Here is a 26,159-nt window from a genome sequence, read left to right as displayed (position 1 = left end):
ATAAGATTTCAGAATACATATTCTTATTTTTCAAATATTAACTTTATGTTATGTGTGAAGAATGTGTCACAATAGTAGGCACCTAACAGGCAGGTGATACGCTACTCAGTTGCTGCTATCATTAATATTATTACTGGTGGTGGTGGTGGTCTTGTCATTGTCAAGAAATGGGAAAGGAAAAAAAAAAAGAAACGGGAGAGGAGACATTCTTCTTTGGACAATTAGAATACTAGTAACATGGAGAGCTTGCTAACTGTCAGGTAAGTACTCTATTGTCCTCATTTTTAAGAGAGCTGAGGCCTAGAGAATTTAAGGAACTTGCCCAAGGGGAAAGAAAAAGGAGATGGCAAAGACAGGAGTAGAATCTAACCAGTTTGGCTATAGCAACAGCTCTCTTAGGCTATCTTAATCACCGAGACTATCCAGCTGTTTAAACCCCTACAATAGCAACCTAATTGGGTAAATGGATACTCTGTAAAATACTATTACTAAATTGCCAAGCCAAACCAAATCACACCAAACCAAACTAAACCAAAACAACCCATAGATTTCTATGTTTGCTGATCTGTCCTTGTCTCTATATGTCATGGCTGCAAGACAAGACTTAAAAGGAGTTTTAGCTTAAGACATGTGGCTAATAGGCACAAAGCCAAGCAACAATTTTAAAAAGTCAAAATAAAATAAAATTACCCCTCCCCTCAATAAATCTCAGTGTATTAGATGAAAGGGAGAGATAAACAAAGGGTAACTTATTTAACAAATAATAACTAAATACCCACATATAGGGGAGAAAGCATGGGACGCCCTTGAACTCCAAAGCACCTGATGGATGAACTGCATGTCCCCTGATTTTGAGAACTCTCTTCTTCATACCCTTTTCTACCCATTGCTTCCAACATTGGAAGACTCAGTCATGTTTCATTAATCCATTATGTGGCAAGTCGAGAAATCAAAAATAGTCTTATCAACTCCCTAAAATGTTAGGAATGTTTATATAACTTAGTTTCCTCCAATATTTTCCCTCTGTCTGAAAAGGTTTTTATTTTCTGTTAAGGACAAGAGAAAGTTTCCTAAAACTCCAAATGATAAAAAGAAAGGATGAACTTGAGAGTGTATCTTCCTTGATTTTTTTTCTTATACCAGTTAAAGTAATAGATTTGAGATATGGCCCAATCTATTACTTTTGAAAAAGTAACACAATCCCATTTCTGTTTCCGTCTTTCATCTTTGGCAGACCACTTAATCTAAGTAGGTAGAAGTAAAAAAAAAAAGAAATTTCTGACAATAATATTATATGAATTTACTGGAAATTTCAAAACACAATTTTTCTTGTAAAGATAATGTTGTTACAAGCAGAAAAAATACTGGGAAGTATACATAATAATGTGTTAATGTTTACCTATTAATGTTGTATTGTTTTTAAACTATCCTTTTTTCAGTGCACCTGGCTGGCTCAGTTGGTAGAACATGACTCTTGATCTCAGGGACCTGAACTTATGTTCCTCATTCCACAGAGCCTTCTTTAATAAATAAATAAATAAATAAACTATCTTTTTTTTTTTTCTATTTTCCAATTTTTAAGGTAGTGAGCAGTATTACAGCAAAGGAAAATATCATATAATGAGTGAGCTAATCCCAACCTGACTATCCTTGAACAAGCAGTGTGAAACATGGGCTTATTACTTTAACAACTAGATTTGCCAGATGAACATCCCTCCACCCTTTCCTGGTGCTTCCAGATTCCAGGGAGAACACAATTCATTCCAGTGCTTAGACTGCGAACCTCTCATCAAGATTAGGAGTTTCTACTACTATTTTCTACCATAATTACTCTAAACTATTTCCCCCAAGTTATGATATACGTGTATTGGCCCAACCATCTCCTTCAACAAGTTCCTCTTTTGACCAAGAATAAATATTTTCAAGGTGCTACACTTGGGCTATTTGTAAACACTGACTTTCTGGGCACCTGGGTGCCTCATCTGTCTTCAGCTCAGGTCATGATCCCAGGATTCTGGGATCGAGCCCTGCATTGGGCTCTCTGCTCACTGGGAAGCCTGATTCTCCCTCTCCCACTCCCCTTGCTTGTATTCCCTCTCTCACTGTCTCTCTCTCTGTGTCAAATAAATAAGTGGAATCTTAAAAAAAAAAAAAAGTTGGGGTGCTTGGGTGGCTCAGTGGGTTAAAGCCTCTGCCTTCAGCTCAGGTCATGATCCCAGGGTCCTGGGATTGAGCCCCACATCGGACTCTCTGCTCAGCGGGGAGCCTGCTTCCCTCTCCCTCTCTCTCTCTCTGCCTGCCTCTCTGACTACTTGTGATCTCTGTCAAATAAATAAATAAAATCTTAAAAAAAAAGTTGACTTTTACTTATTTATCTATTTAGAGAGGAAGAGGGAGTAAGGAGGAGCAGAGGGAGAGGGAGAGAGAAAATCCCAAGCAGGCTACATGCCCAGTGCAGAGCCCGACACAGGGCTTGCTCTCACAACCCTGACATTATGGCCTGAGTCAAAATTAAGAGTCAGACGCCCAGCCTCCTGAGCCACACGGGCACCCCTAAAAGTTGACTTTTAATACCAACCATCTGGAGAAGATAAACATTAACTTTAAAATATATAGGGAAAAAAGGATCAGTTACTGACAAGAAAGAATAAGGAAAATACCGATGAAAAAAAAAATCGTGTACATGCTAAAATAAAATCTCAGGTACTACTTCAGGGTTAGTCTAGTTTTAACAGCAAGATTGGCTATGGAGAAGATACACAGAGATATATATTTTTAAAGTAATAATTCATTTTAAAAATATTTCAGATTTGTATTTCCAAGCACTGTCTACTGAAAAGTCTGAGAGGCAATGACAATTCAATAACAATAAGCACTTCTTAGTACCCTGATTGTGGTTTTCTACTGCCATTCCCCACTAAAAAGAATCAAAGCTGGGCGCCTGGGTGGCTCAGTGGGTTAAGCCGCTGCCTTCGGCTCAGGTCATGATCTCAGGGTCATGGGATCGAGTCCCGCATCGCGCTCTCTCCTCAGGAGGGCCTGCTTCCCTCCCTCTCTCTCTCTCTGCCTGCCTCTCCATCTACTTGTGATTTCTCTCCGTCAAATAAATAAATAAAATCTTAAAAAAAAAAAAAAGAATCAAAGCTCCTTGAAATTACAGCCAATTCCAGGTCTGGGGCAGGAAATACACTTGAAGAGAGAGCAAAGAAGCTATCAGTGGGTAATGGATCATGTCAAAAGACATGAGTCAATATGACATGTTCCCATAGGCCAAAGACGAAATAAAAGAAAAAATGCAATGCAGTGAGGCATATCTAAAATACGAAAACTCACAAATTAATTTTGCTACTCAAGGAAAAAAGAGAGAACTTGGAAAACAAAACAAAAACCAAAAACCCCCCAAAGCATCTACTTGAATGCTGCTAAAAGGAAAGGGAAGAGGGAAATACTTATTTTGCTCTTCCTGTACTTCAGAGGAACCAAACAGTCCTGGTTATTTAGAGTTTTAATACTTTTAATAAAGATTTTCAGCTAATAAATGGGAAAAGAATGACAGAATTAGAAAATTACCAGTTTGCAATGCTTAATGCAAAATTCATTTAGGTAAGGATAATAGGTGGGGGAGCTTTATAATACAGGGATCAGGCTGACATCTCCTGAATCCCCAGCTACAATTTAGCATCAATAATAGTAAAGCAATGAGACACCAATGAGCCTCCCCATTAGAGACAATAGGAAGTATTTCTGCTGATTTGAATAGAGCCACATCCCCACAGCTAACTTCCATTTATAAGATGGAGAAACAAGTAAAGAAACAAGCAAGCTCAGAATAGGGACAGGTAGAGAGAGCAATTGATCTAGTTTCTGCAACAAGCCAGGGCTATCTGGTTTGTAAATTTGGAACTAAGGGGACACCTAAGTGACTCAATGGATTAAACGTCTGCCTTCAGCTCAGGTCATGATCCCAGCTTCTTGGAATCGAGTCCTGCATCAGGCTCCCTGCCTGATGTGGACAGCCTGCTTCTCCCTCTCCCTCTCTCTCTCTGCCCACTACTCTCTCTGCTTGTGCTCTCTCTTTCAAGTAAATAAATAAAATCCTTAAAAAAATAAATTTGGAACTAGGATTTAAGTTTAGACGAAAAAGTCATTGTTTTTTTCCCCCACTAAGACATGCTATTTGATGTAGAAACAGGGTGAGCATGAAGATGATACATTCTGTTTGTGGTGTGTGTATATAGTTGGTTTTGGTTTGAGGGTTTTATTGCTAAGGCCCAATATATTGTCTGTGTGCCAGACATAATACTAAAAAAGACAACCTCATGTCATTTTCAATTTTCTGTCACCCTTTACTCTATAGATATTGTTACTTACTCTCCAAACTTTACGTTATCTATCCCGCCAAGGAACATTTATAGAAATCCTACAGTTGAAGTGGGTAAGCACAGAGGCTATAGAGTCAGATGACTTTATTTCAAATCCTATACCTATGACCCATATGATATTAGGCAAGTTACTCAGTCTCTCATCTCTAAAATAGGGTAATACAGCCAATATCATAGATTTTTATAAGAATACATAAGATTTAATGCATATACAACATTTTTAGAATAGTGCCTGGCACAGAATAAATGTGAAAAAAGGAGTAGTAATAGGGCCTCTTGGGTGGCTCAGTCGGTTAAATTTCTGACGCTTGATTTTGGCTCAGTTCACGATCTCATGGTCCTGAGATGGAGCCCTACTTTGGGCTCCACATGCAAGGTGGCATCTGCTTTAGAGTCTCTCTCTCCCTCTGTCCCTGCCCTGACTCATATGTGTGCGAACGCTCAATCTCTCTCTTTCTCTTTCACTCTCAAAATAAATAAATAAAATCTTAAAAAAAAAAAGTAGTAATAGTTTTTTGTTGTTGTTGTTGTTGTTTTTTTTTTTTAAAGCATTGTGTTACATTAAAGATACTAAGGAAAGTAAGATGCACATTTCCCCTTGTATGTATTAGGCATTACAATAGATTCTGGGGCATTGTTCTAGGAACAAATGGCCATCAATGTACAAGTTCCAAAAGCTGCTATTTGGTACTATATATGATTTTTTTTATTAAGAAATTTTACAGTCACATATACAAATCATTGTTGTCCCTCATAGTTATCAGATTCTTTGTATAAGAAAATTACTTATAGCAATGAATCACTTAATTCTACTCCTAAAACCAATATTACAGTATACGTTAACTAACTAGAATTTAAATGTGAACTTGAAACAAGAAAAAAAAAAGAAGAAAAAATTACTTGTTACATAGTGTTACTGCTCACACATCTTTTCTCTATTAAAAATATTCACTGGTGCACCTGTGTGGCTCAATCAATCAAAGCATCTGCCTTTGGCTTAGGTCATGATCCCAGAGTCCTGGGATCAAGTCCCACACTGGGCTCCCTGCTCAGTGGGGAGCCTCCTTCTCACTTTGCCTTCCGCTCCCCTGCTCCTGCTTGTGCTCTCTCTCTCAGTTGAATAAATAAAATCTTTTTAAAAAATTCACTGATGAGAGTGATAATGGAAATCAAACATGGTTCTGGCAAGTTCCCAGTCTATAATCCAAAATTAAAAGCAAGCGTATATACATATAATATATATATTCAATTTTATTTATTTATTTGACACAGAGAGAGAGAGAATGAGAGAGAGCACACAAGCAGGGGGAGTGACAGGCTGAGGCAGAGGGAGAAGCAGGCTCCCTACTGAGCAAGGATCCTGATGTGAGACTTGATCCCAGAACCCCGGGATCACGTCCTGAACCAAAGGCAGATGATTAACTGACTGAGCCACCCAGGAACCCACAAGCATGTATTTTTAAAAAACAAGAATATGTTCACAATTCTCTCTCTTTTGTGCTCTTTTTGCATTTCATTTGTTCTTTGAAATTGACATTTGTTGCACCTGAGTCTATTTAGTTGATTCTAGTGTCTGACTCCTTCATTAGACTGTGAGGGGAAATATTTTGTTTAAAACTAGAATGCATAAAAGAAAAATAATGAATACATTAAGCTTTTTGTGTGTCTTATCTAATTATACATTAAATGAATTTAAAGAGATATTATCTCTTACCATGCACATTCCAAAAAAGCACAAAGCTAATCATGCATTCAAAACAAAACTGTATTATTTCATTTTTATTCATCCTTTTTGCTGAAAATCTTTAGAAAATGCAAATAGATTTAAGACAAAATGTCCAACCTCTTTTAATAGTTCTGTACATTTAAATCCCATTGAATCTTTTTTGACAATTTCTGAAGCCAGAAGTATTTTAGGTACTGAAATAAAAACCCAGCCCTACTAAGTTTATTCTAAAATTAACCGTTTCTATGAATATACTTATGGCTATGCAATTAGTCTTAAATTGTTATGGAAATAATTACTGAAATACGCCAACTACGTTCATAATAATTATTAAAGAGTGTCATAATTAAAAGATAAAGTACAATACTATTTTTTCTTTGCAACAAAGAGGTACATGTTACTACTGGAAATCTTTACTTTCCTCCTTGAAATACCAGAAATTCTTCTGTAAAATAAACACATCTCATCAGGACTCTCTGGAACTAGTATAATTACCAGAGGCAATCCCTGTGTAAGATCAAAGAAGCAAAACAATAATAGGCAACGTGTGACCTCGACCATGTCACTAGAGACCAATTTTTCAACAGGGAGAAGAGTCAATAATCCAGAACAGAAAACATTAAATAACCAGAAATGCTTCCAAAGTGTGGTTTACCGCATCCATCAAGACTGCCACACTCAGAGTTCAGAGTTTCTCCAGTTTCAGAGAACAAACTTGTAGGGATTTATCACAGCAATTATTCAAATCTGCATAAAACACCAGAGGCAAAAAACCAATTTTCCAAATGCAGAGTAGAATTTCAAAAGATAACTACAATAATTTTCCAAATTTCACAGGATGCTTTAAAAAGTATAATGGGAAGGGCACAGATGATGAAATCTTTTTCATACCAACACTCACCTAATTCTCTTATTTCCGATCCCCACTTAGTTTTCCCAAAAAGTTGTCTGGAAAAGTGAGTTATAAACATTAACCAGATAAATATAATTGGTAATCATACATTGAAGGCTTCTGCAGGCTTTTTGTTTTTTTTGTTTTGTTCTGGCAATATTGGGTCCTTGGATCCAGAAACTGGGCTTGCTGTGGTCTCCTATGTAATGTATTTAGATGACCAATAAGAATTTTAAGGGTGCAAAGTGGGGTAAAGAAATTCCCACTCATAATTACGGTAAAATAGAAGTACATTTAAATTCACCTTTTAAAAAGCACCAAAGATAAAATTATGCCTTAGAATCAGCAAAATCTGACTGTTTTCCCTAGACATGACCACTACCAACCAGCTATGTTCTTTCAAAACTAGAAGAGACTTAGGGACTGAAAAAATATATCTGAATTTTTTAACTTGCAAAATATACATTCTGCTGGTAATTCAGAAAGAAGTAAAAGGACGTTGCTTAGAGGAAAAAGTGCTGCAAATCCAAAGCAAGTGAACACCGTGTTCTTACATGGATTTTCTCCTCCTGCTACCTTCATCGTCCACTCTCATCTGCCTCTGTCTTTCCATCTTCTTATCTTATTAACATTGCTAATTGTATTTGTCAGTTTTGCCACAATTTCAATGCTACTTTAACAGCTGTGGGTTTTCTCTAGGCAATTATCAGTCACTACACTTAGGTTTCTAAATTAGTTGTTGAAAGGCACTTTAACCTTGAGAACATGGACACTGAACACACGCACGCATGCTGAGTCTTACATTTATGTATAAGTTGCTTTAAAATGAATGATTATTAAGAGCTTGAAAAAAAATCATACATAAGTGTAATTCACAAATACTATAAATTTACAAATTAGTAAGAAAATGCTTAACAAAGCCTATTATAAACTAGTCATCATTTCGTCTTTTCCCGCTACTGTATATATAGTAATATATATTCTCTATGTATTTATACACATATGGAGGGAATAAACTGGAACATCAAAATACTGCCAAACTCCTCTAACAGTCCCCCTTTACTACCTATCTGCCAGGTGGCCAATACGTTTCAAAGGTATCCATAATCATGGAAGTGGTACCTTGAGGTCATGGGCTCTGGTAAAGACAGCTCCCGCAACAGACAGATCCTGTCCCCCACCCCCTCTTCCATTTCCCTTCAAAGAGAACAATTATTATACCTGCTTTTCTTATTCTCTATTCTTGACCCTGGCATTGATTTTCTTCTTCCTACTATAAAATGTACAAGAAACACATTTAGGGAGAATGTGTTTATGGTTATTTATCAACTGATACCCACTTCTGTGAAATACAACTAAATTTTTAAAACCTCTCTGGAATCTGGAAACATTATATTTCATGTGCCATTTATTCCCTTTATACATTAAAATAAATTCTAAGGTAACTTTGCAGAGTTAACATGCTTTGGTGTTTTTAAAGGTTCGTAATATCCTGTTTGTGGGTCAGTCAAAAGCTTGTTAGAATAATCTTTAAATTAATGCAGGTTCGCTCCTTACCAGTCTCTCCCCCACCCCCCACTTTTGGCTCTGAGGAAAGAAAAGGGTGGTAATTCAACAGTGCAAGATTCTTCACTGAGAGACAAACATTAAAATGATAAACATTTTGGAAAGCAAAGTACACTTCAAACCCTCACTGTTCTTTCAGACCTATATTGACTCTTATAGTCGTTGCCAACATTTGGTAAGGATTATCCTTCCATTAGACAAAAGCAAGCATTCCTTAGATAAATCAGGAGTTTTTGCCATGAGACTCATAAAACCTTTTCACAACACAGATTTTCAAGAGAATCCTTTAAGGTTTTAGGAGGCTGCTCCTTTTACTAAGTAACAAAATACACCCCATGGTGTCTCACTGACCCCACTCAGCTGTCCTTTGACCTCTTCAATTGTTGAAGCCTAACTCCTGGGCCACAGAATTTGCCTCCCATATCAAACAGGGGATGTTGCTAACTCCTAGCACCTGGTGTAACAAAACGCAACCGTTCTCCGCTCTTCTGTCTCCTCCACTCCCTCTCTGATCATTTTCCAGATGTTCCAGGCCCGAATGTTAAGCCAACACTAGGTTCCAGGGTGTGCATGATCACCAAGGCACAAACAGGGACCATGCCAAAGTGGTAATGACCCTCTTGTTCTGTTTGGCCTCAAAAGAATTCAGGGGGAAAAAAAGATCTTTGGCTTCTCATGGAAATGCCATGCTACTCAAACGCGTTGTAACATCCAAAAGGAGACATGCAGTCCCTAGCTATGCCAGACTGAACAATAATTCCATAAAACAGCAGTCCCCAATCTTTAATTCTAAGCAAATTTTAAATTTTCTTTGATGTCGGGGGGGGGGGGAAGGATTATATTCTAAACTAAAAGCCTCACAAAAATAGAAAAAAAAAAACCCTTTCGTAAATCTTTTAAAATACACACCTCAAGGTAGTATCATATGATTGATATTTTTATACAGACACTAAATATGGTTTGGGTTTTTTTGTGTGTGTGTTGTTGTTGTTTTTTTGCAGAGGCCAATAATCTAGATTTCTCTCTTATTAAACAATTTGAAAGATAAAAACCACAGTCAACAATGGGGAATCAAAATCTAAATTCTTATTGTCTTGACTTAGGTGTACAGGAAATATAATACAAAGGCTGTTGCCAAAAAAAAAATTATTCAGCAATACTGAATAAGCAAAAACTTAATGCTGAATAAGGTTGGTTTTTTTTTCTTTTTTCTTTTTTTCCCTTTCTGGTGGAAAGATGGGGGAGGGGAGAGAAAGCAGAGGGGAGGAAATAGAAGAAGAGCTCATAGAAATATCTGCTTAATTAGTTTAGGAACCAAATATAGTAGTTGTATTTAAATTCTAACTATAACTTCCTAAAACAAATGATCTTGAAAAATGCGGGGGGGGAGTGGGTATTATAACTGTACAATACCTTGGTTTATTTATTAACATTTTTGAATCACGGTCATGATTAAGTTGGGCTGTCAACACTTCAGGGAGCCTGTTGTCTAGATTTCACTTGTTTAAAGCTTTTGTGCACCTGCAAAAACATAAAAAAATAAAAGTATATATGTAAAAACATGAATTAGTTTCCAAATGCATCATATTCCAGAAAAAAATAATTTAAATATCTATAATTCTACAAAAGTTACAATTAGACATGAATTATCAAAGTCTCACATAACTCCATATACATTGTAACTGACAATTACAGGTATTCCTCCTTCTTAAATATTCCCAAAATAATCACTCCTAAATATATATACTCAAAAATAATTTGTTTTTCTTAAGATTTTCCCCCTGCTCTTATCCTACTGAATGTAAGTTGAATAAATCCGTCAAGTCTATAGTTTAATAAGTGTTATCATATGCTAACAGCCCTGCTGACTATTTTTATATTTATGAATGAAAATATTGAAAGGTAATTTTCTTATTCTAAGCAGTTTGAATTTTATAATCTCTGATGTTTTGGCCAAATTTTATCTCCTCAAAGAACTATCAAAAATGTAAGACATAAGTAATGTTACTTAAAAGTATTTTTCTACTTTTTGAAACAAATGCTTTAATACTCTCTGAGAAAGAGAGACTGCATGAAGAAAAAAAGAGTTACTGTTTTCTAGCCTTTTGAGTAGTGTAGTTCTAGGAGTAATTAAACTAAATAATTATAATTGCATACAAGTGGTTGAAAATTACAGTGTACATATTATTCCCTCCTTTAAATAGATTATGGCGAATATAAACTATTGGGTTGAAAAATAGGAAATATAGTCATAAAACATCAAGTGAAGTAAGAACTATTTGTCACTGATTTTTATATGTAACTGAAAAGTGTTTTTATTCCTTTGTTACTGTGACTAAAAGGAAACCAAAAGGGGACTTTCCTAAGAATATACTCATTTCAATATGCATATTTACAGTACTAAAAATAGTTAAAGTAACATTAACTTTGGCTTTCTAAAGAAATAGTTTTCAGTTTTATTGTCCTTTTATGCCAACTTAGAGAGAGGAAAGATAGGAAATGACCATTTTTAGATTTTGAAATGAAAGTCTTTATCTTACCTCTCTTACTGTCCGAAGAATGTCTTCAGGCAAAAGAACAGTTAAAAAAGCAAGACCCAGATTTTCCAAAATCATGTATTTCCCACCCACCCACCCACCCACACACAAAAGGACATCTTTTTGTAAGTCAGGAGTCTTGCTGCCAACATCTAAACCCAAGATTACCCCATATGGTCAACAAGGTCAAACTGCATTACTGCCAATGAAACTCTATGGCTCCACGAGGACCTTAATGATTTTTAAAAAAGGTCAGTAATCCAATTCCAATAGCTTCAGAGTCTAAAATTGCTAATTTTTGGCCACGTGCTGCACACTTCACCTGCTAGTAATGACATTTTTGTATTTTCTTCTAATTACACTCAAAGCTAAGACCTTTGGCCCTGGGCCACAGACCCCTATTCAGGCTGCACACATTCTCTTAAACGACCTGATCCTTTGTTGTCACTCTTTCTCTTTCATCTATTATTTACACCCATAGAGAAGGAAGAGACTCTACCATTTGTATAACTTAAACCTTCTAATCGTCTTAATTTCTTTGCCTTTCAACCTATGGTCTTTTTCATAGACGAATGCCAGAAAGTTTGACAAAATCATTTTTTTTCAAGCACATCCTCCCTCCTCCCTTTCCTCTTTCCTACTCTCTGCCCAAGCTCCTTCCTGATCCTTCTCTTACATGGCCCAGTTCTGCATCAGTCCAAATTTATAAATTTTTACTTTCACCAACAAATGAATTTCTAAATAGAATATAAAATTTCCACCTTGTTCTGACAGATCAATAACAATTCTATTTCTTTCTTTCATCAAAGAGCCCATTAAATTAACTGGAAGTTTACTTAAAATAACTTAAAGGATGCCCCCAGTCTCCCAAAGGCATGAGCATAGATTTTTCAAAATCCCCCTGCAAAAATGTCAAAAAAACTTAAACAGTAAGGATGTTGGTTCTATGGTTAATACTTTTCCAACAACTGAATGTTTACAGTTGCTCAAATGCTTACAAAAAGAAAAGAAGGAAAGAAAAATGAAAATACAAAGGCAAATTTCAAAGACTAGAAAAATTTTAAATCGTTACATTTTAAAAGACTACTAATTCTCAAACAGCAAAATCGTCACATAAAACAATGTATATCATTGTAATTTCTCAGTACTTTCCCCAGACTTTTTTTTTTTTTTTAGTCCAAATACATTTTCCAAATGCAAAGCACAGAATTATTTACCATGATGCAGATGTCCCTCTCAGATCACGGTAGCCACCAAAAGACTCTCGTTTCCAAGATGTTTATGAAATGACATATGATCCATCTCTGCTCTCTTTCTCTATTGCTCAGCTTACTCTTAATTTCTAACAGTATTTCCTTGTTGTCTGTCCTCTTTGCAGACCCTGAAACCCTTGTCTTTTCTTATTTTTACCATTTGCTTCAACCAGCAGTTCACTGGAGACCCATCCATCTTGCAATGCCTAAAGTGACAGATGCTCTCAGGAACCACCACACTGCTGAGTGAACAAAAGATAACATCACCTCTAGGAACTCCGGAGAGAAATACAACTGCAACCTTAAGACAGGGGCTGACTTGACAGACATTGGACCATAAACCTCTTCTAAGCGAAAAAGAAAACAATTGCCACACACACAAAAAAATCGGACACAATCAAAGGCAGAAAAGAGTGATTATTTGTGGATTGCCTTTTCACTAGGCAGCTCACTTTTCCCTCCCAACGCTTTTATATTGGGGCAATTCACTTGCCAAGAGGCAAGAGAAGTTCTTGGGGAAAAAAGCCTTTCTCAAGTATCTTCTTTTATTCAGCAATATTCAAAGTGAATTTGTTCACGTGTGTGTTTCAGTAAAGCGAAGGCTTATGAGAGAGAGCATTCGTGAATTTGATCTGTCTTGTTTGAATAAAGCATATCTGGACTCAAAAATGCTGACTCAGTTCTACTGCTGTGAAAGGCATAGGCGTGCTTTGCAAATTAAAAACACATTAGAAATTAAAAAGCAACGTGTGACACAATGTTAACAATATGTGTAGCTCATAAAAATGGCTCACCATTCATTCATCAGACAACTTCCAACTTGAGTAAAAAGGACAGTTAACAAGAGGATTCTGGGAAGGACTACAGATCTCTTTTCTAACAAAGGAAGGGTCATATTAACATCTCCCAGCAACAAACTAATGACAGGGAGGCTGGTAGATACAGGGGACTCTGCCTGATGCCAGCTAGGGTTTGGGTTTTTGTTTTTTAAAGCATCTTATTTAAGCAATAGGTAAATGTAAATTCTAACATTTAATTTTAACTTAATTCTATATATAGAAAAATAGAGTAAAGGAAAATTTTTGAAGAATTGAAAAAACAAAAACGGACTTGGAGGTCACTTCCGAACATTGTGGGATCAATGTCAATTACAGAGATTAACAACTGTTTTTTATAATAGGTATCAAGCAACACAGAGGGCTATCTCTGATGCAGTTAAATACATTACCATTTTGAAACAGGGTAAATGATTCAAATATTTATTTTAAATCTAAAACAAAGAGGGAAATGCTCAAGAAAAGTCCTGTCAACCATATTTCTAAAAAGAATCATAAGCACATACATGGCATTTCTTTAATACAAATATTTGAATTTTCCACTAAAATTTTTGCACAAAAAGACTTTAATTACAATAATTTTTCTTTGAAATCATTAATGACTCTCCTCTCATTCCCATTTTACTAAAAATACACAAAATTTAAGAGATATTTTATTTCATCTCCTGTGTTTGAATTATTTGTGGGATAAAAAACATGTTCAACTTGATAAATCAACGTATCTGTTTCTTAAACATTTTTTTAATGTATCCCTTATTTCCCCAAAAGCTTCAGCGTAGTTGTACAAATAAGATAGTACAAATATTTCAGAATCTCAGAATGTTCTGGTTTTTACTTCAATGCTGACAAAACAGATTGCATACACAATAAATATGTACAACTTCTATAACTCAATGGAAAAAAGATTAATTATAGACTGCTTATCAATATATAAAGGACTTGTTTTGATATGGACTTGATGTTTAACCAGGTAATTTTTTTTTAACACACCCCCACCCTAAGTAATCCCCCCAAAATACTGATCCAAAAGTACCACATCATTCAACACTCTCTAACTTGGGCATTAATACCAAAAAGAGAGACATGACCTTGAAATGACAATTCCATTGCAGAAGGCTCAAAAAAAAAAAAAAAAAAGCCCAATTAAATGACCTACTTTCAAACACAATAGGATCGATATGCATGCAGGAAAAGTACACCCCTGTGGAAAGTTCTTATTGCCTGATTGATCAAAAACAAAACAAAACTTTTCTTTTTTTAAGGGCCCCTTCCAGATCACAGTCAGTGCCAGAAATCCACACAGGAAAAAAATCCATCAAAATGAAACCCTAAAAGGGTTTACCCTTCACTATCTTATTTGCACTTCAAAACCCTGTAAGTCCTTCAGTTAAACCCCAGGGCTGAACCATTTCAATAATAAGAGAGGTGGCCAGAGGTGATTTATCTCCCATTTGGCCCCTGGACAGAGCTGTAACGTCTCCGAAGCTTCCCCTCCCTGAGTCAAACCCTCCCCCAAGTCTCAACCTTCGTTTGTGCAGCTTTGGATCTGCAACCTTATAAACAACTCCTATGCCCCTTCCAATCAGATGCAAGAATAGTCTGTAACTCAAGATTTGGATACATTTTCTTGGCGATGCTTTCACAAAATGGAATGCTGCTGAGTAATCAGAGCTTTGAAAATACCAGGTTAAATTTCAGGTTCTCTTTATTATAAGTTGGGGAAGAAAAGAAACTTTCTAACTTTATGCTCTCTCTTCTCAGGTATGTTGTTATCAGAAGTTGTTAAACTTTTTCCAAATTATACCTTGATACTCTTAATGTTTTGGGCTATGTCAACCAACATCCTGCAGTGAAGTTCATCTAAATTTAAATCCTTGCATTGTAAAATATCTTAACAAATCCAAAAAGTAGAGATTTCACAGGTCACACACTCCTGGGTCAAAAAGACCTTAAAAGCAGTTATCAGACCACTATGACTTAACTGATTTGTTCTACACTTGTTATCACATATGTACTATAACTGTCATCACACCATTTTCCTCTAGAAAAATAAACATCAAACAAGTCAACAGTTATTTAAATTGAAACATAGGTCCCAGAAGCTATCAAATATGAAACACAGTGAAATTATTCCTTAAAAATCAAGGATATTTTGTCATTAGGCATGATTTTCTATTTCAAAATTATGTTCACATACTTCCTAGTTAGAAAGAGGATGAAATACATATGTACTTTTTCCCTAACACTTAAACGAGAAGTTTGTTTTTTTAATTGATTCTGATAATTACATCTGAATTCCACCATAACAACTCCCACTAAATGATCCCACTATAGTCATTCCAGTTTTACAAGTTGAAAACTTTCAAGCTATGTCACTAACTTCATACAGAGACTCACAAATATATTTCACTTAAACCTAATATCAGTTAAGAAAAATTTAAAATAATAAAATTATATATATATATAATATATAATAATATATAATAGTTAAAAATACAAGAAAAATACTTTTTTTGTTAATTAAAAATTATTTGTTTTTGGAGATATTTATCAACAAAAATTATATTTCTGCCATTAAAAGATGCATCATCAAGATCCTTACACCTCATTAGGAAATAGTTTTCATTTTCAAAGTTCCAAGTACCACAAATTCAATAAAAGAACAACTCTCACAGCAAATAACTTTATTGCATGCTACCAGGTCAACGAATCTCAGATTTGTATTTGAGATAACACAATAATTCAAACCTCACATATAAATCAGGAAAAACAGATGACTGAAAAAAACTAAGAAACATACATTGTTAAATTACTGAAACACACTTTGGCAATAATAACAATATTCAGGAAAACAAGTATCTTAACCTACTACTTGACATAAAAAAAAAAAAAAAGCTTTCCTAAGATAATCAACAAGAGTAAATTGATCCACCACAGAGGAAATATTCAATCTTCATTAAATATTTACTCAGTGCAATAGGTTGTTAGGTCTATTTAGACCTCAAAGAAAAAATAGTTCCTGTCTGGTAGGAATCAGGTCTTAGGAGAATTGAATGGAGATGAGAGGCAGTTCCTCAAGTCATGACACTCTATTTCACACTGACAATGCTAAAAAGTGGAGATATGCTATAAAATGTATAGTACTACTTTGAAATCTGATAGAAAGAAAGTTACACTTCTTATTATAATGAGCACTGAGTAATGTATAGAATTGTGAATTACTACCAAACACTTGAAACTGATAGAACACCGTATGTTAATCATACTGAAATTAAAATAAAAAATTTAATAAAATAATAGAAAAAAAACAACAAAGAAGACAGAGTGATACTTAAAGGACTATCCATTTTAATAAGGTTTGACTGGGTAAGCAACTTCATTTACTATTAGTGGAGCACAGTAAAATTTGGGTGTTCAAAATCTGCAGTCTCCAACTTTCCCACTCTATAACTGTAGCTCAGTCACCGATTTTCTCTGGGCCTCTTTCCTTATCCATAAAATGGGAGAGTAAATACATTTCTAGATTGAAAACACTATGATGGTAGTGGGGGCAGAGAGGAGATCCCATTCATGGTAGTAACAACAAAAATAATACCCAGAAGGCAAATTAATGACAGATATGTGACAACACTTTTTAAATTGCCAACTTTATTTAGGTGACTTAAATGAAAATTTACAAACCAAATGTGCTAAGTGTTTTAAAGAGAAGTCTAATCCTTATAAAAATGTTTCTCACAAATAATAAACATAACATAATTCCACTCAAAAGTATCAGTAGAATTTTGTGAGGAATATCATGAAAATCATAAGGGTTGTTAAAGGAGGATTATCAAAGAAAAGATGGGGAAAAAAGTCTCTTCAATAAAGGTTATAAGAGGAGGTGGTGAATCAAAATAAATGTTAAATCATATTATGAGGGAAGAGCTTTTTGCCATTAAATCTATGTCTCTAATTGAACGAAATTTTTTGGTTCTCCTCTAAAATGTCCTCTTGGTAGATTTCTTGAAATTTCCTTTTCTTGGGCTGGGTTTCATCTCACAACCTCTCTAGTATTCCTCCTTTCTCTGTGCTGCTTCTCAGTTTCCTTTGCACTCCCACAGTAGTACACCACCCAGAAATGAAATGGAGTTCTAACAAAGTTTGGTCTGCCATCTTCCAAGATGGCTTCAGTGTTTCTGCCACCGGTGTAATCCCCTCCCCACACTGAATCAAGGTTGACTTGTGGGATCACTAAAATACCAAACAAATGACGGCATGTAATTTCCAAGGTTATAAAAGATATTGCAGTTTCTGGCTTGACCTCTTGGATCACTTGCTTTAAGAGAAGGCAGTCACCATGCTGTAAGGACATTCAAACAGCTCTGTGGGTGGGACCTGAGGTTTCCTGCCAAGAGCCAGCACCAACTTACCTAATTGCTCTTCTTGCCTCCTCTTTGCCTCCTCTTCCCTCCAATCATTTCTCTGCACTACAGTGCAAATATAATCTGTCAATACTTTGCTAGAGAACTTCATGGTTTTTTATTACGCTGAGGATAAAAATCAATTTTGTAAATAACTCTGCCCATCTCTCTAGCCTTATCCTGCCCTGTTCTTTCCTAAATGTTGTGTTCCAGCAACAGTGACCAACCTTTAAACAGTTATGCTCCTTCTGTCTGTAATTCCATCTTATCTTTTACTTTTGCCAATTAAAATCTCCTTATGCTTTTAGATCTCAAGCTTAGCTTCTCTGATTCCCTTAGTCCTTGCTAAAAGCTCTCATAGGACCTTATTCCTATCCTTCCTAGCATTAACTCACTGATGAGCTATATCATTTGTGTGATTAATGTTTGACTTCCCTATTAAATTCTAAGCTACATGAAGGTAGGGACTATGTTTTTCTGGGTTTGCCTATTATTGATACTATAACACCTTTGTGGTATCCTCCTATGTAGCAGGTACTTGTTACTATTTGAATAATTTAGTAATTGAAAATGTAGGGCTAGCATGAGAATGAGAAGCTCACCAGAGACAGTCCAAGTCAACTTTATCTATAAGAATTATTACATGACACCCACAGCTAATGTCATACACAATGGGGGAAAACAGAGCTTATACCTTAAGGTCAGTAACAAGACAAGGATGTCCACTCTCACCACTTTTATTCACCATAGCACTGGAAGTCCTAGCTACAGCAATCAGACAACAAAAAGAAATAAAAGGCATCCAAACTGGTAAGGAAGAAGTAAAATTTTCACTATTTGCAGTTGATATGATATATATAGAAAACCTTAAAGACTTCACCAGAAAACTACTACAACTAGTAAGTGTAGTAAGGTCACAGGATACAAAATCAATGTACAGAAATCTGTTCTATACACTATGAATGAAGCAGCAGAAAGAGAAATTAAGAAAACAAGCCCATTTATAATTGCACTAAAAATAATAAAATGCCAAGGACTAAACTTAACCAAAAAGGTTAAAAACCTGGAAGACCTATACTATAAAATATTGGTGAAAGAAACTGAAGATGATATCATCAAATAGAAGGACATTCCTTTCGTCTGATCTCGGAAGCTAAGCAGGATCGGGCCTGGTTAGTACTTGGATGGGAGAAGGACATTCCTTGCTTATGGGTTGGAAGAACAAATATTGTTAAAATGTCTATACTACCCAAAGTAATCTACAGATTTAATGCAGTCCCTTTCAAAATGCCAAAAGTATGTTTCACGGAAACTAGAACAAACAATCCTAAAATTTGTATGGAACCACTAAAGACCCCAAATAGCAAAGATAATCTTGAAAGAAGAACAAAACCGAATTCTAGAGTTCAAGTTATATTACAAAGTGATAGTAATTAAAACTGTATAGTATGATATATTATTGGCATAAAAAAATAGTCACATAGGGGCGCCTGGGTGGCTCAGTGGGTTAAGCTGCTGCCTTCGGCTCAGGTCATGATCCCAGAGTCCTGGGATCGAGTCCTGCATCGGGCTTTCTGCTCAGCGGGGAGCCTGCTCCCCCCCCCCCCCGCTCTCTGCCTGCCTCTCTGCCTACTTGTGATTTCTCTCTCTGTCAAATAAATAAATAAAATCTTTAAAAAAAAAAAAAGTCACATAGATCAACAGAATAGAATAGAAAGCCCAGAAGTAAACCCACAGTTATATAGTCAAGTAATCTTTGATAAAGGAAGAATAAATATACAATGGGGAAAAGACAGTCTTTTCAACAAACGATACTGGAAAAACTGGTCAGCTACATGTAAAAGAATGAAACTGGACCACTTTTTTTCACCATATGCAAAAATAAACTCAAACTGCAGTAAGGACCTAAATGTGAGACCTGAAACCATAAAAATCCTTGAAGAGAACCCATGCAGTAATTTCTCTGACATCGGCTATAATATCTCCTCTGAGGCAAAGGAAACAAAAACAAAACAAAACCAAAAACAAAAACAAACTATTGGGACTACATCAAAATAAAAAGTTTCTGCACAGTGAAGGAAACAATCAACAAAACTAATAGGCAACCACCTGAATGCGAAAAGATATTTGTAAATGACGTATCCGATAAAGGGTTAGTATCTAAAATATATAAAGAACGTCTGTAACTCAACACCCAAAAAACAAATTATCTAATTAAAAATGGGCAGAAGACATGAACAGACATTTCTCCAGAAAAGATTTACAGATGGCCAACAGACACACGAAAAGATGCTCAACATCACTATTAGGAAAATGCAAATCAAAACAACAATGAGATTCTACCTCACACCTGGAAGAATGGCTAAAATCAAAAACTCAAGAAACAACAAGTATTAACAAGGATCTGGAGAAAAGGAACCCTCATGCACAGCTGGTGGGAATGCAAACTGGGTGCAGCCACCGTGGAAGACAGCTTGGAGGTTCCTCAAAAAATTAAAAATAGGGGTGCCTGGGTGGCTCAGTGGGATAAAGCCTCTGCCTTCAGCTCAGGTCATGATCTCAGGGTCCTGGGATAGAACCCCTTATTGGGCTCTCTGCTCAGCAGGGAGCCTGCTTCCCCCCACCCTTTGCCTGTCTCTCTGCCTACTTATAATCCCTTTCTGCCAAATAAATGAAAAAAATCTTTAAAAAAAATAAAAATAGAACTGTTCCAGGATCCAGGAATTGCACTACTGGGTAATTAGCCCCCAAATACAAAAACATTAATGTAAAGGGATATATGCACCCTTACATGTTTATTGCAGAATTATCTACAACAGCCAAACTGTGGAAGCAGCCCTAGGTCTAGTGATAGATGAATGGATAAAGTAGATGTGGAATATTATATAATGGAATATTACTCATCCATAAAAAGAATGAAATCTTACCATCTGGAATGAGATGGATGGATCTATAGAGTATGCTAAGCAAAATAAGTCAGAAAAAGACAAATACCATATGATTTCACTCATACGCGGAATTTAAGAAACAAAACAAATCAGGAATGGGAAAAAAGAGAGAGAGACAAGCCAAGAAACAAAATTTTTTTTAAAGATTTTATTTATTTATTTGACAGAGATACAGAGAGAGAGGGAACAAGGAGGGGGTAGCAGGAGAGGGAGAAGCAGGCTTCCAGCCCAGCAGGGAGCCTGATGTGGGGCTCAATCCCAGGACCCTGGGATCATGACTTGAGCCAAAGGCAGAAGCTTAACCCACAGAGCCACCCAGGCGCCCAGGAAACAGGCTCTTAACTGTAGAGAATAAATTGATGGTTACCAGAAGGGAGGTGGGTGGAAGGATGGGGAAAATAGGTGATGGATATTAAGAAGTACACTTACCATGTTGAAAAAAATAGTAAGTATTTTGGAGCTCTTTCTATGTAAGCACATAAAGATCTTCCTCATTCTTTTTTGTGGCCTCAGAGAATTCCCTGGCATATATATACCATGTTTTTTTTTTAAAAGATTTATTTATTTATTTGAGAGGGAGAGTGCACAGAGGGGAGAGGGGCAGAGAGAGAAGGGGAGAGAGAATCTCAACCAGACTCCCCGCTGAGCTCAGAGACTGAGGTGACATGGGGCTGCATATCATGACCCTGAGATTATGATCTGAGCCAAAATCAATGGTCAGATGCTTAACAGACAGTCATCCAGGCACCCCTCTACCATGATTATTTTAAACTAGTCCCTTAGTGATAGATATGTAATTCACAGTTTTTGTTATTACTAAAGATACTATAATAATCAATCCTGTACAAATTAATACACACTAATTTAGTGGATAAATTCCTAGAAGCAAAATTGCTGGTCAAAGGATATATCCAGATTTAATTGTGTTAAATATTGCCAAACTGCCCTGGTTTGGTTTGGTTTTGGCATACACAAGGCAGTCTTCATTTTTCCCACACACACTAGAAACATTTTCAATTGAACTTCAGTTTTTCTAAGGTCCACATCAAATAGGAAGCTGCCAAAAGCAGAGAAAAGCTGGGCTGGAAAGAATCCCTGATAGAGAGGCACCAAGTGAGGGTTGAACTAAAAATGGCTGAATCGATTTATATTCCCATTATCAATTTATGGATCCCCATACCTTCAAAAATGTAGAATATTACTTACTTTTGGATCTTTGTCAATTTGACAGTTGAAAAATGGTATCTCAATGTAGTTTTAAACTGTATTTTTCTTATTATGGATGAAATTGAATATCTTTTCAAATATTCAAAAGCCCTTAAATTTTCTTCTCTGAAACTTCTAGTTTTTATCCATTTTTCACTTGGTTGTTGGTTTTATTCTTGATTTGTAAGAGTTTTCTATATATTAAAGAATTCTGTCTTTTGTGTATGATATGGGGACAACATTTCCCCCCAGTTTGCATTTTGCCTTTGCTTTTGGTGTTTGCTATTGGTTTTTTTCCACGCAGTTTTAATTTTTATACTTAAAATTTATCAATTTTTTAAAATTTATCAATTTTTTAAAATGTTAAGGAGTTGTATGGAAACACAGAACGCACTTTATCTTTTTAATTAGATAATCTATATAAGCCAGGGTTTATTTCCCAGAGGCACTAAGAAAGCAAAGGAGAGTAAGTTAAAAAAAAAAACTATCTAAATAATTAGAACCCCAAAGATGTTATTTTTCTATTAAAAAAAGTTTTTCAGTTTTTTAGTTTGTCATTTTAAAAAAATTTTTATAAATTTTATTTATTTATTTGACAGAACAAGAGAGAGATCACAAGTGGGCAGGGAGTCAGGCAGAGAGAGCGGGGGAAGCAGGATCCCCATTGAGCAGAGAGCCCAATGCAGGGCTCAATCCCAGGACCCTGAGATCATGACCAAAGGCAGAGGCTTAACCCACTGAGCCACCCAGGCACCCAGTTTATCATTTTTTTAAAGGGAAAAATAGATATTTTCACCTTTCCCACTCTCTCTTGCTTTTGCAAAATAGGCAGACACACACGCACACATACACACACACAAAACACAGAAAAGAGGAGATGTGAAGATGAAAAATGGACAAGGGTTTGAAGCAGCCGAACAGGAGCCTGGGATGAAATTTTTGCATAAGTAGATTCTCATCTTAGAGGAAACCAAATGAACATCTTTTGATCCATCTGTTTCTTTTTTTAAAAAGATTTTATTTATTTATTTGACAGAGAGAGAGATCCCAAGTAGACAGAGAGGCAGGCAGAGAGAGGGAGAAGCAGGCTCCCTGCTGAGCAGAAAGCCTGATGCGGGGCTTGATCCCAGGACCCTGAGACCAGGACCTGAGCCGAAGGCAGAGGCTTAACCCACTGTGCTTGCTACCCAGGCGCCTCTTGATCCACCTATTTCTTGATTCTGGACTTTAAATTAGTGGAAGGGCTGCATACTTCTGGTATTCCAGCCCCAAACTGGAATTCACCTGCAGGTCCACCATCAATAGAATGGATAAATAAGTTGTTGCGTGTGCAACGGGATGGTATATTGTAATGAACAATCTCATACACACGATGTGGAACGAAAAGAGCCAGACAAAAAAGAATGGAAAAGAGGTTCTCCATTATCAAGGGAACCAATGATTCCACCACAACTGAGTCTCCTACCTCCTTCCTAAGGCAGAAGCTCACTCTGGGAGACTTAAGCATCAGGTATAGCCCATTGATCATGGTTCATGGGGGGCCAATACTGAATCTCCTTTTACCGGAGAACCCCAGGCAAAAGGGTCAACTATGTTTTATTTTTTATTTTTTCCAACAAGGATGTCTATGGATTTTCTCCCTCATACCCTAAATTCCAACTTCCAACCCTTTCTCTACCTCCTATAAACATTCTTTCTTTAGACCATAGCTGAGAAATGTGGGACCCAATCAGTGTTTATGACTGTCTCTGTTGGTAACTCCTACGGCTCCTTCATTGGCCAAAAAATCTTTTCTGAGTTGCTGCTCTTCACCCAACCTCAGTATATCAACTCAATATGTCCAAAATTAGTATGCCTAAAACAAAACTCATGATTATTAGAGTAAAAGCTATTCCTAATACCCAATTTGATTATTTTCATTTATTTACCTAGGAAGTACTGTGAACTGTGCTAGGAAGGATAATAAAGGCCATCCCCAATCTCAAAGCAATTCCAATCTAAAGGTGAAAGACATAAAAACATGTAAATATTCACTAGAAGTAAGAACAAAGTACTGTAAAAGTACAGAGATTATAGTACTTCTGTCCAGAGAAATGAAGAAAACATCAAAGGAGAGATGACATTTGGGTGGCTTTAAAGGGTTTATTAAACAGAATTGGGAGGATCGCACAGGCCAGTAGAGCAGAATGTCAAAGTCATAGTGTATTTTAGAAATACTGAAGGTTCATTGTTGAAGGGAGGGGTTGAGTGGCAAGTAGGCTGAGGATTCATTGCCCTCCACAACCTGCTGCGACCATTGCCACAAGGAAAGAAGCAGAATCAGAAGCAGCAGCCACTACTGTGAGAGCAGGAAGAGACTGGAGATGAGGAAGATGGGAGTCCCATCAGACCACCCAACCTTCTTGACTGTGGCCAATGGAAAGCCTGGTGACACCAAGCCAGCCCCAAACTGGAATTCACCTGCAGGTCCACCATCAATAGAATGGATAAATAAGTTGTTGCGTGTGCAACGGGATGGTATATTGTAATGAACAATCTCATACACACGATGTGGAACGAAAAGAGCCAGACAAAAAAGAATAGAAAAGAGGTTCTCCATTATCAAGGGAACCAATGATTCCACCACAACTGAGTCTCCTACCTCCTTCCTAAGGCAGAAGCTCACTCTGGGAGACTTAAGCATCAGGTATAGCCCATTGATCATGGTTCATGGGGGGCCAATACTGAATCTCCTTTTACCGGGCTAGGCCATAAAGGTCTTTCCAGAGAAGGCTTTTTCCCAAAGAGAAAAAAAAAAAAAAATCCTCAAAGCCTCAAAAGTTGGTTTCTTATCAAGAATATCTGCTCACCCAAAAGATGAACCCCAGGTTATGGAAAACAAATTTGACTACCCTCTCCGCTGACACTGCCAAAAAGGGCCACTGTTGACAGGAGGACCTTTGAGCCTTCTACCATCCAGTATCAACAGACCTTCTGTGTGAGACTGTGCCTTCCCATCCATGCTGGAAGGAGCCCTATGTGACCTAATAGGCATATATTTCCCTGTGGCCCTGTGATGTCTACTATGAGGCTACTCTACTTATCACTGTCAATGACACCCCCATCTGCCACCTCCTCCATTGGGACCCAGAGCCGTTTCATCACTGGTCTGCAGTGTGCACTCCTTTTTTTTTTTTTTTTAAATTAAGCCTCCAGAGACTTGCCTACAGAACCCCATGCCTCCTGGGTCTTCTTCCCCCTCAGCAACTGATTGCTAAACAGGAAACCTCTTTGGTGCTATTTCTTGTGCATGTGTCCACCCAGCCCCAGTACTGCCCTCAATTCCTAAGAGCCAAGGAACAGTTTTCTACCATTTTTTTCTTCTAGCTTTTGTTTTAAATCCTTTTTATGTGACACGCATCTGCTCCTCTCTCCATGTTGCCGGCTGCTCTGTGAAACGCACCGGGTTGTCTGACCTGGGGTAAGTTTGGATAACTGGTACAGAGCTACTCCCCAAAAGGCGACTCTCCCTGTTTTTGAATTTTATAGTTTCTGTGTCAGTAGCATGATCCCCTGCTGCTCTGGTCTGTGATCACTGTGTCCTGTGAAACTCTGTGTCCCCTTGTAGCCTTTCTCAGTGTCTGTGGCACTTTTGTGACTTCCCAACACTAGAGTAAGGTTTTCTGTCCAAAATGGTGCCCTCCAGATTTTCCGCTCTTCCCAACATGGGAGAACTGTTAAACTTTCCACAAGATTGCCTCCCCGGTTCTCTCCACTCTTCTGTTGGTGTCAGTTTTACTGGGTTTGATAAAGCTCTTTAAAGAGATGCCCTTTAAAGACTCTGACAGGCTTACACCATGTCCTCTCCAACCCATTTTAGTTAGACTATATCATTGTGAGGCTACCAGCCCTTCTGTCTGAATCCTACGAATCTCTACCTGGCCCACATCTGGGTGGAACCTGGACAGTACTGTCACCTTCTTCTCACCTTCTTCCCACATTCCTGGTACTTGCTCCTTTCCTTTCCTTTCTTCTTTCTCTTTCTTTCTTTCAAGATTTTATTTATTTGACAGAGAGAGAGAGAGAGAGACTGCGAGAGAGGGAATACAAGTGGGGGGAGTGGGGGAGGGAGAAGTAGGCTTCCCACTGAGCAGGAAGCCTGATGCAGCACTCCATCCCAGAACCCTGGGATCATGACCTGAGTGGAAGGCAGAGGCTTAATGAACTGAGCCACTCAGGTATCCCGCACTGGCTATTTTCTATGAAAATGGCAGTGAACAGGTTTAGTTTTGAATTGGCCCTAAGGAAATGAGTCAGGAGTTGTGTGGGTAAAAGGAAGGGATGACAGCTATTGGAGAGCTGAGAATAATTTTTTTTTAAGTAGAGTCCATGTCCAACACGGAGCCCAGTGTGGGACTTGAACTCAACAACCTC

The 26,159-nt window shown here is 37.0% G+C and overlaps 1 protein-coding gene across 1 annotated transcript in view; it reads right to left on the bottom strand.

Annotated features, from left to right (window-relative positions):
- GREB1L (GREB1 like retinoic acid receptor coactivator) overlaps nt 1–26,159 on the bottom strand; it is a 267,253-nt gene that overhangs the window by 133,723 nt on the left and 107,371 nt on the right. Inside the window, exons 4-5 of the mRNA XM_004742815.3 lie at nt 9,980–10,087; nt 7,010–7,056 (exon numbers count right to left, since the gene is read on the bottom strand). The gene's annotated coding sequence lies outside the window, so the exon portion shown is untranslated. The remainder of the gene's footprint in view (nt 1–7,009; nt 7,057–9,979; nt 10,088–26,159) is intronic.

This window comes from Mustela putorius, unplaced genomic scaffold (genome assembly GCF_011764305.1).
Source record: "Mustela putorius furo isolate JIRA1106 unplaced genomic scaffold, ASM1176430v1.1 tig00003858_pilon_pilon_pilon, whole genome shotgun sequence".
In the NCBI taxonomy this organism is placed as follows: domain Eukaryota; kingdom Metazoa; phylum Chordata; class Mammalia; order Carnivora; family Mustelidae; genus Mustela; species Mustela putorius.
This window is presented reverse-complemented; position numbering and strand designations above follow the sequence as displayed.